General features: G+C 39.6%; 2 long non-coding RNA genes across 2 annotated transcripts; both read left to right on the top strand.

The window, feature by feature from the left end:
- The first annotated feature begins 507 nt into the window (after positions 1 to 507).
- LOC141615036 (uncharacterized) lies at positions 508 to 2,414 on the top strand. The gene is made up of 3 exons (XR_012529567.1): positions 508 to 655; positions 747 to 819; positions 2,304 to 2,414. It is a non-coding gene; the product is annotated as an uncharacterized LOC141615036 (long non-coding RNA).
- A 5,155-nt stretch (positions 2,415 to 7,569) lies between these two features.
- LOC141615035 (uncharacterized) lies at positions 7,570 to 9,452 on the top strand. Its single transcript, XR_012529566.1, has 3 exons — positions 7,570 to 7,713; positions 7,805 to 7,877; positions 9,360 to 9,452. It is a non-coding gene; the product is annotated as an uncharacterized LOC141615035 (long non-coding RNA).
- The last annotated feature ends 6,296 nt before the right edge of the window (positions 9,453 to 15,748 follow it).

The raw sequence follows: 15,748 nt of genomic DNA, 5'->3' as shown, positions 1-15,748 counted from the left end.
TTGTGACTTGTTGTGTGAACCATTTTTCCTTGTTCATTAGTCCTCGTGACTCTTTGTGTGAACCATTTGTCCTTATTCTTTAGTGCTTGTGACTCGTTGTTTAAACGGTTTGTGCTTGTTTATTAGTCCTTGTGACTCGCTTTGTGAACCATTTGTCCTTGTTCATTAGTCCTTGTGACTCGTTGTGTGAACCATTTGTTCTTGTTCATTAGTGTAACACCCCGCCCTTTCCTTATATTTTAAATAAACTTTTAAGTAATTTTTATTAAATAATTATTATTTAAAGCCTATTTTTATAAAATATCGTCATAGTCGTATAACGATAATAATAGTGTAGATTCTGATAATATTATTCTCCGTCTTGAGTTATAGTAGGCTTGAGACGAAAATTCTAGTGGAAACCGACTCATTTTGAGTTATTGGGCTTATCATGACTCATGGGCCTTTTCCTTCTCTTTTCTCTACACAAAACTTCAACTAAACCCTCACAACTTCATCCTCCTCACTCCTAATTTCTGAAATTTCCCAACAACCACACCACCATTGTTGAACCATCTCCACTCAACCCTAAAATCACCATATCTCACTCAATTCTTCACCAATCTTGTTCCTTTTCGCGCCATTCTCTTCCTTTTCTCATTCCCCTTCTTTCTAAGTAAGAAAGTTGTCATCTTTTCCTTTATTTCGAAATTCTCATCTTACAAGGATGTGGATTCTTGACTTAATATCTTTATTTTTATGTTTAGGGGAGAATTTGGACGACCCGGAGGAGGATAGCTACATCATTGACGACTCAATAGAAGATTGAAGTGCAAAAAGGTAACGGTGATGGGTTACTCGACATTATGTCAATTTGTGTGTTTATATATGTTATAGTTTGTTCACATGTGTGTTAAAGTTAGATTTTTTACATGTTTTTACTTGTTTGTTGTTGATTGAGTTTTGTGTGGAATCTCTCTTGGTGGTTTGAAGAAGTTTCTAGTCTTTTGTATACATGGATGAATTAGTAAAGAATCCGTCTTATTCATGCTTAATAATTGTGCTTAATTATGTCATGAAGTTGTTAGTTTGGAATTGTTTGAATTTGAATCGAATCTTGTGTTTTAATCCCTCTTTTATGCTTTGATTTCACCCTTAATACTTGTATAAAGTTGGTTGGGTAATATATGGTGCAATTGAGATGGTAATGGCTTGATAAAAAAATGATTTGGGGATGAAGGTGAATTGGTAGTGTCGCGCAAATCAGCATCTCGGCGCAGGCTGCGCACTCAGCCTGGACCAGTTTTCTTAAAATGGCCATAACTTCTTCGTTACTTGTTTGTTTGAGGCTTATGACCTACCGTTAGAACCGTAAGAGGATAAGCTATCACCTCCAACTGGTTTAACCTCATTATCATGTATAGAACTCAAGTTATGACCGTTTGAAGTTGACCCTTGTTGTAGTCGAGTACTAAACTTGTTGTTATAGATTGGGTTTTGAGTTTCTTGTTGGGTATGCATCTTAACTTTGGTTCTAATGCTTGTGTATGATGTGTGGAGACTCTTTTATCATGGGAGTACTTGATGTTTCTTATACCTTTATACTTATGCATGCTTCACATGAATTGTTTACGTTATGTTTGTGCAATCTTTTCCACTCGTATTTGTGACCCAAGTGTGACGACTTACATTGTGTGACGACTTGACTTTCCCTATTTACCCCTTTCGGACCTTTGGTCACGAGTGTGAGCCATGTTTCCGGATTGGGTTATCTTTCCTTCTTTGGACCTTTGGTACGAGTGCGTGCCATGTTTCCGAATTAGGATATCCTTCCGCCTTTCTTCGGACCTTTGGATACAAGTGCGTGCCATGTTTCCGATTAGAGGTTACTCGACCTTTGGATACGAGTGCGTGCCATGTTTCGAGTCTTGGATACGATTTGGTATCGTTTGTCGAATCGGGTGTCGCCCATCCCGAGAGTCTGGATCCAGGTTTAGACTAGGACCGTATTATGATCGTCGTCCTACCAAGAGGTTGGAGTCTAGAGGGTTGTCTTGTTTGAGTCTATACCTTGTAAATTGTCTTACGTTTGAGTCGAGTCAATATTTGACCGTTTGACCAAATTATTCCTCTCTCATTTATGCATAACTACTCTTATTGCATTTTGTATACTAATCATGATTCTCTTGTTACCGTAAGTATTTATTCTTATGCTTGTTCGTTTAATTAAATTCCTAATTACTTGTATTTTGACATTTTGTGGCTGGGAGAACCCTGAGTTACTCCCCACTGACTGTGGCTTTCATATTTATTATGAATGACAGGTTGGTGATGAAGCTTAAGTGGGGAAGACCGTGTGAGCTAGCGAGTTCTTACCTTGGACCTTATTTAGCTATCACTTTAATAAACTCACCTACTTTTAGACTCATGTTCATTCGTGGGATATCTTTTCCCCAATAAATAGACTTGTGTTGTAAACTTAACTTTAACTATCTAAACTTATCTATCGTGTTGGTGATACCTCGCGTTGGACTTCACTAGAAGCCTTAAAAGTTTTAAAAATCTCGTGTTTCCGCCACGATTTACTAGTTATATTTAGTTGCCTCAACGAGGGGTGTCACAGTTGGTATCAGAGCTTATATTGCTCCCGACGCACACACGTGTACCCCAACTTAAAATTCTTACTTGACCTTGAATAATGAATGAGAGATGGGTAGAATTAAGGACCTAAGTTAGTAGCCTTTTTGTGTATGTTTTGTGATAGGTTCTAACTTGTTTGCTCTTGTGCAAAAAGATGGTACGAGCGACCAATGTGGAAAATGCTATCATGCAAGCCCTCACTCAAGTGCTTGCTAACCAACAAAATGCTCAACCCGCTCCCCCTCCTCATGAAGCTAACCGTCAAGGAAGTTATGCATGGATTGCAAGTCAACTAGCAAGGAACAAGGCTAGGACCTATGGTGGTGAAGTGGATCCCGTTGCTCTATCGGAGTGGTTTCGTGATATGGAGAAGAACTTCTCTCTCTTTGATGCCCGAGAGGAGGACAAGGTGAGATTAGCCTCTCACTTTCTTGTGAAGGAAGCCGATAGGTGGTGGACTTTGACCGGTCCTACCGCTACTCAAGACCCCAACTTTGATTGGAGCCGCTTCAAGTCACTTGTGGAGACTCGCTTCTACCCTAAGGAGCTCAAACAACAAAGATTGAAGGAGTTCATGGACTTCAAGCAAGGGAAGCTATCAATTCAAGCTTACACCGACAAGTTTAATGAACTTGCTCATTATGCCTCCAAGTTCGTGAAAGATGAAGAGGATCGTGTCTACTTCTACAAGAACAAGTTGAATCCTAAGGTGGAAAGCATGGTGAGAAGAAGCTCAACTACCTTTGTGGAAGTTTATGATGATGCCATTTGGGCCGAAAGCTCTTTGAAGGCCATTGAAGAAGAATCCAAACCCCACTCCTCTTCTCATTCTTACCGTTCTAACTTTCATGGCAAGAGACCATTTGTGCCTTCTACTCCAAACTATGCCAACAAGAGGAGGTTTGTACCAAGGATACAAGACCATGGAGGACAAGAACCAAGAGTACAAGAACCAAGAGTTCAAGAACCAAGAGGACAAGCTCACACCTCAACTAATAGGCTTGGGAAAGACCGTAAGTGCTACCATTGTAGACAAGCCCCACACCCCGGAGTTGGATGCTTTGGCAAGCCCTTGACTTGCTTTCATTGTAAGAAGCCCGGACACCGTATGGCCGATTGCCCCGAGAAGACTGATGCTCCTACTCCAAATGCTAGGCCAAGAGGAACTATCTTTGTCATGAGTCGAGCCGAAGCCGCCGCTCATCCCGATATCATTACGGGTATGTTCTCAATTTTTGATCAACCTTGCCTCATTTTATTTGATACCGGCGCATCTTTATCTTTTATATCTTCCAAGTTCTCGGAAAAACTAGCTCTTGAGCCCATTCCTAGTGAGGAACCTTCTATATCCTTACCTTCCGGAGAAATGTTCTCTTGCTCCCTCACTTTCTCCGACATTCCTATTTCTATATCGGAAACCTTGTTTCCCGCTAACCTACTTCGTTTTCCCCTTGAGGAATTCGATGTGATTTTGGGTATGGATTGGTTGTCAAAGTATGATGCAAGATTCGAGTGTCGAGACCAAAAGATTTGCCTCAAGAGTCCGCTAGGCACTCGTGTGTCCTATAGAGGAGTCCGTTCCCAAGAAGGTGTGAAGTTGATCTCCGCTTTGAAGTTGATGAGTATGAGGAGGAAAGGTTATCAAATCTTTCTTTGTGTGGTGACTTCTACCTCCCCTCCCTCACCAAAGATTGAAGAAGTGCCCGTGGTTTGTGAGTTCGCCGATGTCTTTCCCGAAGAATTGCCCGGAATTCCTCCCGAGCGTGATGTTGAGTTCTCTATCGACCTTGTACCCGGAACCGGTCCGATTGCTAAAGCCCCGTACCGTATGGCGCCAACCGAGTTGAAGGAGTTGAGGAAGCAACTTGATGAGATGATTGAGAAAGGATTCATTAGACCTAGTGCCTCACCTTGGGGTGCTCCCGTTCTCTTTGTGAAGAAGAAAGATGGATCCATGAGACTTTGCATTGATTACCGTGAGCTTAACCGTGTCACCGTCAAGAACAAGTACCCTCTACCAAGAATTGAAGATTTGTTCGATCAACTCAAAGGTGCTTCTACTTTTTCCAAGATTGATTTGAGATCCGGTTATCATCAAATTCCCGTTCGTGAGTCCGATATCCCTAAGACCGCCTTTAGCACAAGATATGGACACTTTGAGTTTAAGGTGATGCCCTTTGGTTTAACCAATGCCCCTTCTATCTTCATGGACCAAATGAACCGGACCTTTAGTGAGTTCCTAGACAAGTGTGTTGTGGTCTTCATTGACGATATCCTCATCTTTTCCAAGTCCGAAGAAGAGCATGCCGATCACCTTCGTATCATTTTGGAGATCCTCCGTCGCCAAAAGTGGTTTGCCAAATTCTCCAAGTGTGAATTTTGGTTGTCTAAGGTGTCCTTTCTAGGCCATGTTATATCTAAGGATGGTCTTATGGTGGACCCTTCAAAGATTGAAGCCGTGATTGAGTGGAAGAGTCCAACCGATGTTGGTGAGATCCGTAGTTTCTTGGGTTTGGCGGGTTATTACCGTCGCTTTGTGAAAGATTTTTCCAAGCTTGCTAGACCGATGACTCAACTTTTGAAGAAAGAGACCAAGTTTGTGTGGACCGAAGCTTGTGAAGGTGCATTCCAAGAGTTGAAGAAGAGGTTGACTACCGCTCCCGTGTTGACCTTGCCCGAGGATGGAGTTGATTTTGATGTGTTTTGCGACGCCTCTAAGATGGGCTTGGGTTGTGTTCTCATGCAAAATAGGAGAGTTGTTGCCTATGCTTCACGACAATTGAGAGCTCATGAGGTGAACTATCCCACTCATGATTTGGAATTAGCCGCCATTGTTCATGCTTTGAAGATGTGGAGACACTACCTCATTGGAGTCCATTGCCGCATCTACACCGATCATAAGAGTTTGAGGTATATCTTCACCCAAAAGGATTTGAACATGAGACAACGAAGATGGTTGGAATTGGTGAATGATTACGACGTAGAATTGTTGTATCATGAAGGGAAGGCAAATGTGGTTGCCGATGCCCTTAGTAGGAAGTCTACTCATTCCTTGAGTGTCATTCGTGTGCTCCCCGACGACCTTTGTGCCGAGTTTCGTAAGTTGAGTTTGCAACTTGTGGAGAGTGGTTTTGATTATCTTGGTGCTATGGTTGCCGAGCCCGTTCTTCACCGTGAGATTCTAGATAGCCTTGTGGACGATGCTACCTTTAAAAGTTTTCAAGCCAAGCTTCTTGAAGGGAAGGCAAAGGATTGTGAGATTGATGCTAGAGGTTACCTTCGTTCACGAGGACGCATGTACGTACCCGATGCCGTTGATTTGAGGAAGAGAGTTCTAGATGAAGCTCATCTATCCCCTTATTCGATTCACCCCGGAGGAGACAAGATGTATAAAGATTTGAAGCTTCAGTTTTGGTGGCCTAACATGAAGAGTGACATTGTGTCCTATGTTGGAAGATGTCTTACTTATCAACAAGTGAAGATTGAGCATAAGAGACCCGGTGGTTTGCTACAACCGTTGGATGTTCCTTTATGGAAGTGGGAGTCCATTTCCATGGATTTTGTGATGGCCTTGCCCAAGACCGTTGGTGGAAAAGATGCCGTATGGGTGGTGGTGGATAGGTTGACCAAGTGTGCTAGGTTCATTCCTATCAAAGAGACTTGGAGTTTAGACCGTCTTGCTCGTGCTTATGTTGATGAGATCGTTCGTTACCATGGTGTTCCTAAGGAGATCATTTCGGATCGCGACCCGCGTTTTTGTTCGAGATTTTGGAAAGCTTTGAAAGATGCTATGGGTAGTAAGTTGTTGATGAGTACCGCTTTTCATGCCGCTACCGATGGACAATCCGAGAGGACGATTCAAACTCTAGAAGACTTGTTGCGTGCTTGTGCCCTTGACTTCCATTCTAGTTGGGAGAAGAGCTTGCCTTTGGTGGAATTTTCTTACAACAATAGTTATCACGCTTCTATCAAGATGGCCCCGTATGAAGCCCTTTATGGAAGGAAATGCCGTAGTCCGATTTGTTGGGACCAAACGAGTGATGTTCGTGACCTAGGACCCGACAAGTTAGCCGAGACGATTGATCAAGTGAAGCTCATCCGTGAAAGAATGAAAGCCGCCCAAGATCGACATAAATCTTATGCCGATGTTCGCCGTCGACCCTTGGAGTTTGAAGTTGGAGATAAGGTGTTCTTGAAAGTGTCCCCGATGAAAGGAGTAAAGAGGTTCGGAGTTAAAGGGAAGTTGAGTCCAAAGTACATTGGACCTTATGAAGTGATAAAAAGGATTGGTGCCGTGGCTTATAGATTGGATTTGCCCCCGAGTTTGGGTAAAGTTCATGATGTTTTCCACGTGTCTCAACTTAGGAAATACATTAGCGACCCTAGTCATGTGTTGCAAAATGAAATTCCCGAGCTTGAGCCTAGTCTTTCTTTTGAGGAGAGACCGATTCGTATCTTGGATAAGAAGGAGAAGAAGCTAAGGAGCAAAGTGGTGCCCTTGGTGAAAGTGTTGTGGAAGTGTGGTGATGTAGAAGAAGAGACTTGGGAGCCGGAGGCTTCCATGCGTGTCAAGTACCCTAGTTTGTTTTCTTAAGGTAATACCTTTTCGTTTCAAGTTTCGAGGGCGAAACTTTTTAAAAGGAGGGATGATTGTAACACCCCGCCCTTTCCTTATATTTTAAATAAACTTTTAAGTAATTTTTATTAAATAATTATTATTTAAAGCCTATTTTTATAAAATATCGTCATAGTCGTATAACGATAATAATAGTGTAGATTCTGATAATATTATTCTCCGTCTTGAGTTATAGTAGGCTTGAGACGAAAATTCTAGTGGAAACCGACTCATTTTGAGTTATTGGGCTTATCATGACTCATGGGCCTTTTCCTTCTCTTTTCTCTACACAAAACTTCAACTAAACCCTCACAACTTCATCCTCCTCACTCCTAATTTCTGAAATTTCCCAACAACCACACCACCATTGTTGAACCATCTCCACTCAACCCTAAAATCACCATATCTCACTCAATTCTTCACCAATCTTGTTCCTTTTCGCGCCATTCTCTTCCTTTTCTCATTCCCCTTCTTTCTAAGTAAGAAAGTTGTCATCTTTTCCTTTATTTCGAAATTCTCATCTTACAAGGATGTGGATTCTTGACTTAATATCTTTATTTTTATGTTTAGGGGAGAATTTGGACGACCCGGAGGAGGATAGCTACATCATTGACGACTCAATAGAAGATTGAAGTGCAAAAAGGTAACGGTGATGGGTTACTCGACATTATGTCAATTTGTGTGTTTATATATGTTATAGTTTGTTCACATGTGTGTTAAAGTTAGATTTTTTACATGTTTTTACTTGTTTGTTGTTGATTGAGTTTTGTGTGGAATCTCTCTTGGTGGTTTGAAGAAGTTTCTAGTCTTTTGTATACATGGATGAATTAGTAAAGAATCCGTCTTATTCATGCTTAATAATTGTGCTTAATTATGTCATGAAGTTGTTAGTTTGGAATTGTTTGAATTTGAATCGAATCTTGTGTTTTAATCCCTCTTTTATGCTTTGATTTCACCCTTAATACTTGTATAAAGTTGGTTGGGTAATATATGGTGCAATTGAGATGGTAATGGCTTGATAAAAAAATGATTTGGGGATGAAGGTGAATTGGTAGTGTCGCGCAAATCAGCATCTCGGCGCAGGCTGCGCACTCAGCCTGGACCAGTTTTCTTAAAATGGCCATAACTTCTTCGTTACTTGTTTGTTTGAGGCTTATGACCTACCGTTAGAACCGTAAGAGGATAAGTTATCACCTCCAACTGGTTTCACCTCATTATCATGTATAGAACTCAAGTTATGACCGTTTGAAGTTGACCCTTGTTGTAGTCGAGTACTAAACTTGTTGTTATAGATTGGGTTTTGAGTTTCTTGTTGGGTATGCATCTTAACTTTGGTTCTAATGCTTGTGTATGATGTGTGGAGACTCTTTTATCATGGGAGTACTTGATGTTTCTTATACCTTTATACTTATGCATGCTTCACATGAATTGTTTACGTTATGTTTGTGCAATCTTTTCCACTCGTATTTGTGACCCAAGTGTGACGACTTACATTGTGTGACGACTTGACTTTCCCTATTTACCCCTTTCGGACCTTTGGTCACGAGTGTGAGCCATGTTTCCGGATTGGGTTATCTTTCCTTCTTTGGACCTTTGGTACGAGTGCGTGCCATGTTTCCGAATTAGGATATCCTTCCGCCTTTCTTCGGACCTTTGGATACGAGTGCGTGCCATGTTTCCGATTAGAGGTTACTCGACCTTTGGATACGAGTGCGTGCCATGTTTCGAGTCTTGGATACGATTTGGTATCGTTTGTCGAATCGGGTGTCGCCCATCCCGAGAGTCTGGATCCAGGTTTAGACTAGGACCGTATTATGATCGTCGTCCTACCAAGAGGTTGGAGTCTAGAGGGTTGTCTTGTTTGAGTCTATACCTTGTAAATTGTCTTACGTTTGAGTCGAGTCAATATTTGACCGTTTGACCAAATTATTCCTCTCTCATTTATGCATAACTACTCTTATTGCATTTTGTATACTAATCATGATTCTCTTGTTACCGTAAGTATTTATTCTTATGCTTGTTCGTTTAATTAAATTCCTAATTACTTGTATTTTGACATTTTGTGGTGGAGAACCCCGAGTTACTCCCCACTGACCGTGGCTTTCATATTTATTATGAATGACAGGTTGGTGATGAAGCTTAAGTGGGGAAGACCGTGTGAGCTAGCGAGTTCTTACCTTGGACCTTATTTAGCTATCACTTTAATAAACTCACCTACTTTTAGACTCATGTTCATTCGTGGGATATCTTTTCCCCAATAAATAGACTTGTGTTGTAAACATAACTTTAACTATCTAAACTTATCTATCGTGTTGGTGATACCTCGCGTTGGACTTCACTAGAAGCCTTAAAAGTTTTAAAAATCTCGTGTTTCCGCCACGATTTACTAGTTATATTTAGTTGCCTCAACGAGGGGTGTCACAATTAGTCCATATGACTCTTTGTGTTAACCACTTGTCCTTGTTCTTTAGTCCTTATGACTCGTTGTTTAGACCATTTGTCTTTGTTTATTAGTCCTTGTGACTCGTTGTGTGAACCATTTATCCTTGTTATTGTGACTTTTTGTGTGAACCATTTTCCTTGTTAATTAGTCCTTGTGACTCGTTGTGTGAACCATTTGTCCTTGTTCATTAGTCCTTGCGACTCGTTGTGTGAACCATTTGTCCTTGTTCATTAGTCCTTGTGACTCGTTGTGTGAACCATTTTTCCTTGTTCTTTAGTCCTTGTGACTCGTTGTTTAAACCATTTGTCCTTGTTTATTAGTCCTTGTGCCTCGTTATGTGAACCATTTGTCCTTGTTCATTAGTCCTTATGACTCGTTGTGTGAACCATTTGTTCATGTTCATTAGTCCATATGACTCTTTGTGTGAACCATTTGTCCTTGTTCTTTAGTCCTTATGACCCGTTGTTTAAACCATTTGTCTTTGTTTATTAGTCCTTGTGACTCTTTGTGTGAACCATTTATCCTTGTTATTGCGACTTTTTGTGTGAACCATTTTTCCTTGGTAATTAGTCCTTGTGACTCGTTGTGTGAACCATTAGTCCTTGTTCATTAGTCCTTGTTATTCGTTGTGTGAACCATTTGTCCTTGTTCATTAGTCCTTATGACTCATTGTGTGAACCGTTTGTCCTTGTTTATTAGTCCATATGACTCATTGTGTGAACCATTTGTCCTTGTTGTTTCGTTTGTCCTTGTTTATTAGTCCATATGACTCATTGTGTGAACCATTTGTCCTTGTTGTTTAACTCAAACCATTTTAGTTTAGTCCTGGTGACTCGTTGTTTAAACCATTTTTCTTTGTTTATTAGTCCTTGTGACTCGTTGTGAAAACCATTTGTCCTTGTTATTGTGACTAGTTGTGTGAACCATTTGTCCTTGTTCATTAGTCCTTATGACTCGTTGTGTGAACCATTTGTCCTTGTTTATTAGTGCTTGTGACTCGTTGTGTGAACCATTTGTCCTTGTTCATTAATCCTTGTGACTCGTTGTGTGAATCATTTGTTCTTGTTCATTAGTCCATATGACTCTTTGTGTGAACCATTTGTCCTTGTTCTTTAGCCCTTGTGACTCGTTGTTTAAACCATTTGTCCTTGTTTATTTATCTTTGTAACTCGTTGTGTAAACCATTTGTCCTTGTTATTGTGACTTGTTGTGTGAACCATTTTTCCTTGTTCATTAGTACTAATGACTCTTTGTGTGAAACATTTGTCCTTATTCTTTAGTGCCTGTGACTCGTTGTTTAAACGGTTTGTGCTTGTTTATTAGTCCTTGTGACTCGCTTTGTGAACCATTTGTCCTTGTTCATTAGTCCTTGTGACTCGTTGTGTGAACCATTTGTTCTTGTTCATTAGTCCATATGACTCTTCGTGTTAACCATTTGTCCTTGTTTTTAGTCCTTATGACTAGTTGTTTAAACCATTTGTCTTTGTTTATTAGTCCTTGTGACTCTTTGTGTGAACCATTTATCCTTGTTATTGTGACTTTTTGTGTGAACCATTTTTCCTTGGTAATTAGTCCTTGTGACTCGTTGTGTGAACCATTCTTTCTTGTTCATTAGTCCTTGTTATTCGTTGTGTGAACCATTTGTCCTTGTTCATTAGTCCTTGTGACTCATTGTGTGAACCGTTTGTCCTTGTTTATTAGTCCATATGACTCGTTGTGTGAACCATTTGTCCTTGTTGTTTAGTCCTTGTGACTCGTTGTTTAAACCATTTTAGTTTAGTCCTTGTGACTCGTTGTTTAAACCATTTTTCCTTGTTTATTAGTCCTTGTGACTCGTTGTGTAAACCATTTGTCCTTGTTATTGTGACTTGTTGTGTGAACCATTTTTCCTTGTTCATTAGTCCTCGTGACTCTTTGTGTGAACCATTTTTCCTTATTCTTTAGTGCTTGTGACTCGTTGTTTAAACGGTTTGTGCTTGTTTATTAATCCTTGTGACTCGCTTTGTGAACCATTTGTCCTTGTTCATTAGTCCTTGTGACTCGTTGTGTGAACCATTTGTTCTTGTTCATTAGTCCATATGACTCTTTGTGTTAACCATTTGTCCTTGTTCTTTATTCCTTATGACTCGTTGTTTAGACCATTTGTCTTTGTTTATTAGTCCTTGTGACTCGTTGTGTGAACCATTTATCCTTGTTATTGTGACTAGTTGTGTGAACCATTTGTCCTTGTTCATTAGTCCTTATGACTCGTTGTGTGAACCATTTGTCCTTGTTTATTAGTGCTTGTGACTCGTTGTGTGTACCATTTGTCCTTGTTCATTAATCCTTGTGACTCGTTGTGTGAATCATTTGTTCTTGTTCATTAGTCCATATGACTCTTTGTGTGAACCATTTGTCCTTGTTCTTTAGCCCTTGTGACTCGTTGTTTAAACCATTTGTCCTTGTTTATTTATCTTTGTAACTCGTTGTGTAAACCATTTGTCCTTGTTATTGTGACTTGTTGTGTGAACCATTTTTCCTTGTTCATTAGTCCTTGTGACTCGTTGTGTGAACCATTTGTCCTTGTTCATTAGTCCTTCTGACTCGTTGTGTGAACCATTTGTCCTTGTTCATTAGTCCTTTTTACTCGTTGTGTGAACCATTTGTCCTTGTTCTTTAGTCCTTGTGACTCGTTGTTTAAACCATTTGTCCTTGTTTATTAGTCCTTGTAACTCGTTGTGTGAACCATTTGTCCTTGTTCATTAGTCCTTCTGACTCGTTGTGTGAACCATTTGTTCATGTTCATTAGTCCATATGACTCTTTGTGTGAACCATTTGTCCTTGTTCTTTTGTCCTTATGACTCGTTGTTTAAACCATTTGTCTTTGTTTATTAGTCCTTGTGACTCTTTGTGTGAACCATTTATCCTTGTTATTGTGACTTTTTGTGTGAACCATTTTTCCTTGGTAATTAGTCCTTGTGACTCGTTGTGTGAACCATTAGTCCTTGTTCATTAGTCCTTGTTATTCGTTGTGTGAACCATTTGTCCTTGTTCATTAGTCCTTATGACTCATTGTGTGAACCGTTTGTCCTTGTTTATTAGTCCATATGACTCGTTGTGTGTTTACCATTTGTCCTTGTTGTTTAGTCCTTGTGACTCGTTGTTTTAACCATTTTAGTTTAGTCCTTGTGACTCGTTGTTTAAACCATTTTTCTTTGATTATTAGTCCTTCTGATTCGTCGTGAAAACCATTTGTCCTTGTTATTGTGACTAGTTGTGTGAACCATTTGTCCTTGTTCATTAATCCTTGTGATTCGTTGTGTAAACTATTTGTCCTTGTTCATTAGTCCTTGTGACTCGTCGTGTAAACCATTGTCCTTGTTCTTGTGACTTGTTGTGTGAACCATTTTTCCTTGTTCATTAGTCCTTATGACTCGTTGTGTGATCCATTTGTCCTTGTTTATTAGTGCTTGTGACTTGTTGTGTGAACCATTTGTCCTTGTTCATTAATCCTTGTGACTCGTTGTGTGAATCATTTGTTCTTGTTCATTAGTCCATATGACTCTTTGTGTGAACCATTTGTCCTTGTTCTTTAGCCCTTGTGACTCGTTGTTTAAACCATTTGTCCTTGTTTATTTGTCTTTGTAACTCGTTGTGTAAACCATTTGTCCTTGTTATTGTGACTTGTTGTGTGAACCATTTTTCCTTGTTCATTAGTCCTTGTGACTCTTTGTGTGAAACATTTGTCCTTATTCTTTAGTGCTTGTGACTCGTTGTTTAAACGGTTTGTGCTTGTTTATTAGTCCTTGTGACTCGCTTTGTGAAGCATTTGTCCTTGTTCATTAGTCCTTGTGACTCGTTGTGTGAACCATTTGTTCTTGTTCATTAGTCCATATGACTCTTTGTGTTAACCATTTGTCCTTGTTCTTTAGTCCTTATGACTCGTTGTTTAAACCATTTTTCTTTGTTTATTAGTCCTTGTGACTCGTTGTGAAAACCATTTGTCCTTGTTATTGTGACTAGTTGTGTGAACCATTTGTCCTTGTTCATTAGTCCTTATGACTCGTTGTGTGAACCATTTGTCCTTGTTTTTTAGTGCTTGTGACTCGTTGTGTGAACCATTTGTCCTTGTTCATTAATCCTTGTGACTCGTTGTGTGAATCATTTGTTCTTGTTCATTAGTCCATATGACTCTTTGTGTGAACCATTTGTCCTTGTTCTTTAGCCCTTGTGACTCGTTGTTTAAACCATTTGTCCTTGTTTATTTATCTTTGTAACTCGTTGTGTAAACCATTTGTCCTTGTTATTGTGACTTGTTGTGTGAACCATTTTTCCTTGTTCATTAGTCCTTGTGACTCGTTGTGTGAACCATTTGTCCTTGTTCATTAGTCCTTCTGACTCGTTGTGTGAACCATTTGTCCTTGTTCATTAGTCCTTTTTACTCGTTGTGTGAACCATTTGTCCTTGTTCTTTAGTCCTTGTGACTCGTTGTTTAAACCATTTGTCCTTGTTTATTAGTCCTTGTGACTCGTTGTGTGAACCATTTGTCCTTGTTCATTAGTCCTTCTGACTCGTTGTGTGAACCATTTGTTCATGTTCATTAGTCTATATGACTCTTTGTGTGAACCATTTGTCCTTGTTCTTTTGTCCTTATGACTCGTTGTTTAAACCATTTGTCTTTGTTTATTAGTCCTTGTGACTCTTTGTGTGAACCATTTATCCTTGTTATTGTGACTTTTTGTGTGAACCATTTTTCCTTGGTAATTAGTCCTTGTGACTCGTTGTGTGAACCATTCTTCCTTGTTCATTAGTCCTTGTTATTCGTTGTGTGAACCATTTGTCCTTGTTCATTAGTCCTTGTGACTCATTGTGTGAACCGTTTGTCCTTGTTTATTAGTCCATATGACTCGTTGTGTGAACCATTTGTCCTTGTTGTTTAGTCCTTGTGACTCGTTGTTTAAACCATTTTAGTTTAGTCCTTGTGACTCGTTGTTTAAACCATTTTTCCTTGTTTATTAGTCCTTGTGACTCGTTGTGTAAACCATTTGTCTTTGTTATTGTGACTTGTTGTGTGAACCATTTTTCCTTGTTCATTAGTCCTCGTGACTCTTTGTGTGAACCATTTGTCCTTATTCTTTAGTGCTTGTGACTCGTTGTTTAAACGGTTTGTGCTTGTTTATTAGTCCTTGTGACTCGCTTTGTGAACCATTTGTCCTTGTTCATTAGTCCTTGTGACTCGTTGTGTGAACCATTTGTTCTTGTTCATTAGTCCATATGACTCTTTGTGTTAACCATTTGTCCTTGTTCTTTAGTCCTTATGACTCGTTGTTTAGACCATTTGTCTTTGTTTGTTAGTCCTTGTGACTCGTTGTGTGAACCATTTGTCCTTGTTCATTAGTCCTTCTGACTCGTTGTGTGAACCATTTGTCCTTGTTCATTAGTCCTTCTGACTCGTTGTGTGAACCATTTGTCCTTGTTCTTTAGTCCTTTAGACTCGTTGTTTAAACCATTTGTCCTTGTTTATTAGTCCTTGTGACTTGTTGTGTGAACCATTTGTCCTTGTTCATTAGTCCTTGTGACTCGTTGTGTGAATCATTTGTTCTTGTTCATTAGTCCAAATGACTCTTTGTGTGAACCATTTGTCCTTGTTCTTTAGCCCTTGTGACTCGTTGTTTAAACCATTTGTCCTTGTTTATTTGTCTTTGTAACTCGTTGTGTAAACCATTTGTCCTTGTTATTGTGACTTGTTGTGTGAACCATTTTTCCTTGTTCATTAGTCCTTGTGACTCTTTGTGTGAAACATTTGTCCTTATTCTTTAGTGCTTGTGACTCGTTGTTTAAACGGTTTGTGCTTGTTTATTAGTCCTTGTGACTCGCTTTGTGAAGCATTTGTCCTTGTTCATTAGTCCTTGTGACTCGTTGTGTGAACCATTTGTTCTTGTTCATTAGTCCATATGACTCTTTGTGTTAACCATTTGTCCTTGTTCTTTAGTCCTTATGACTCGTTGTTTAAACCATTTTTCTTTGTTTATTAGTCCTTGTGACTCGTTGTGAAAACCATTTGTCCTTGTTATCGTGACTAGTTGTGTGAA

The sequence above is a fragment of the Silene latifolia genome, chromosome 11, assembly GCF_048544455.1.
Source record: "Silene latifolia isolate original U9 population chromosome 11, ASM4854445v1, whole genome shotgun sequence".
Taxonomy (NCBI): Eukaryota; Viridiplantae; Streptophyta; class Magnoliopsida; order Caryophyllales; family Caryophyllaceae; genus Silene; species Silene latifolia.
The sequence above is the reverse complement of the archived record's forward strand: the minus strand, read 5'-3'. Positions and strand labels throughout refer to the sequence as shown.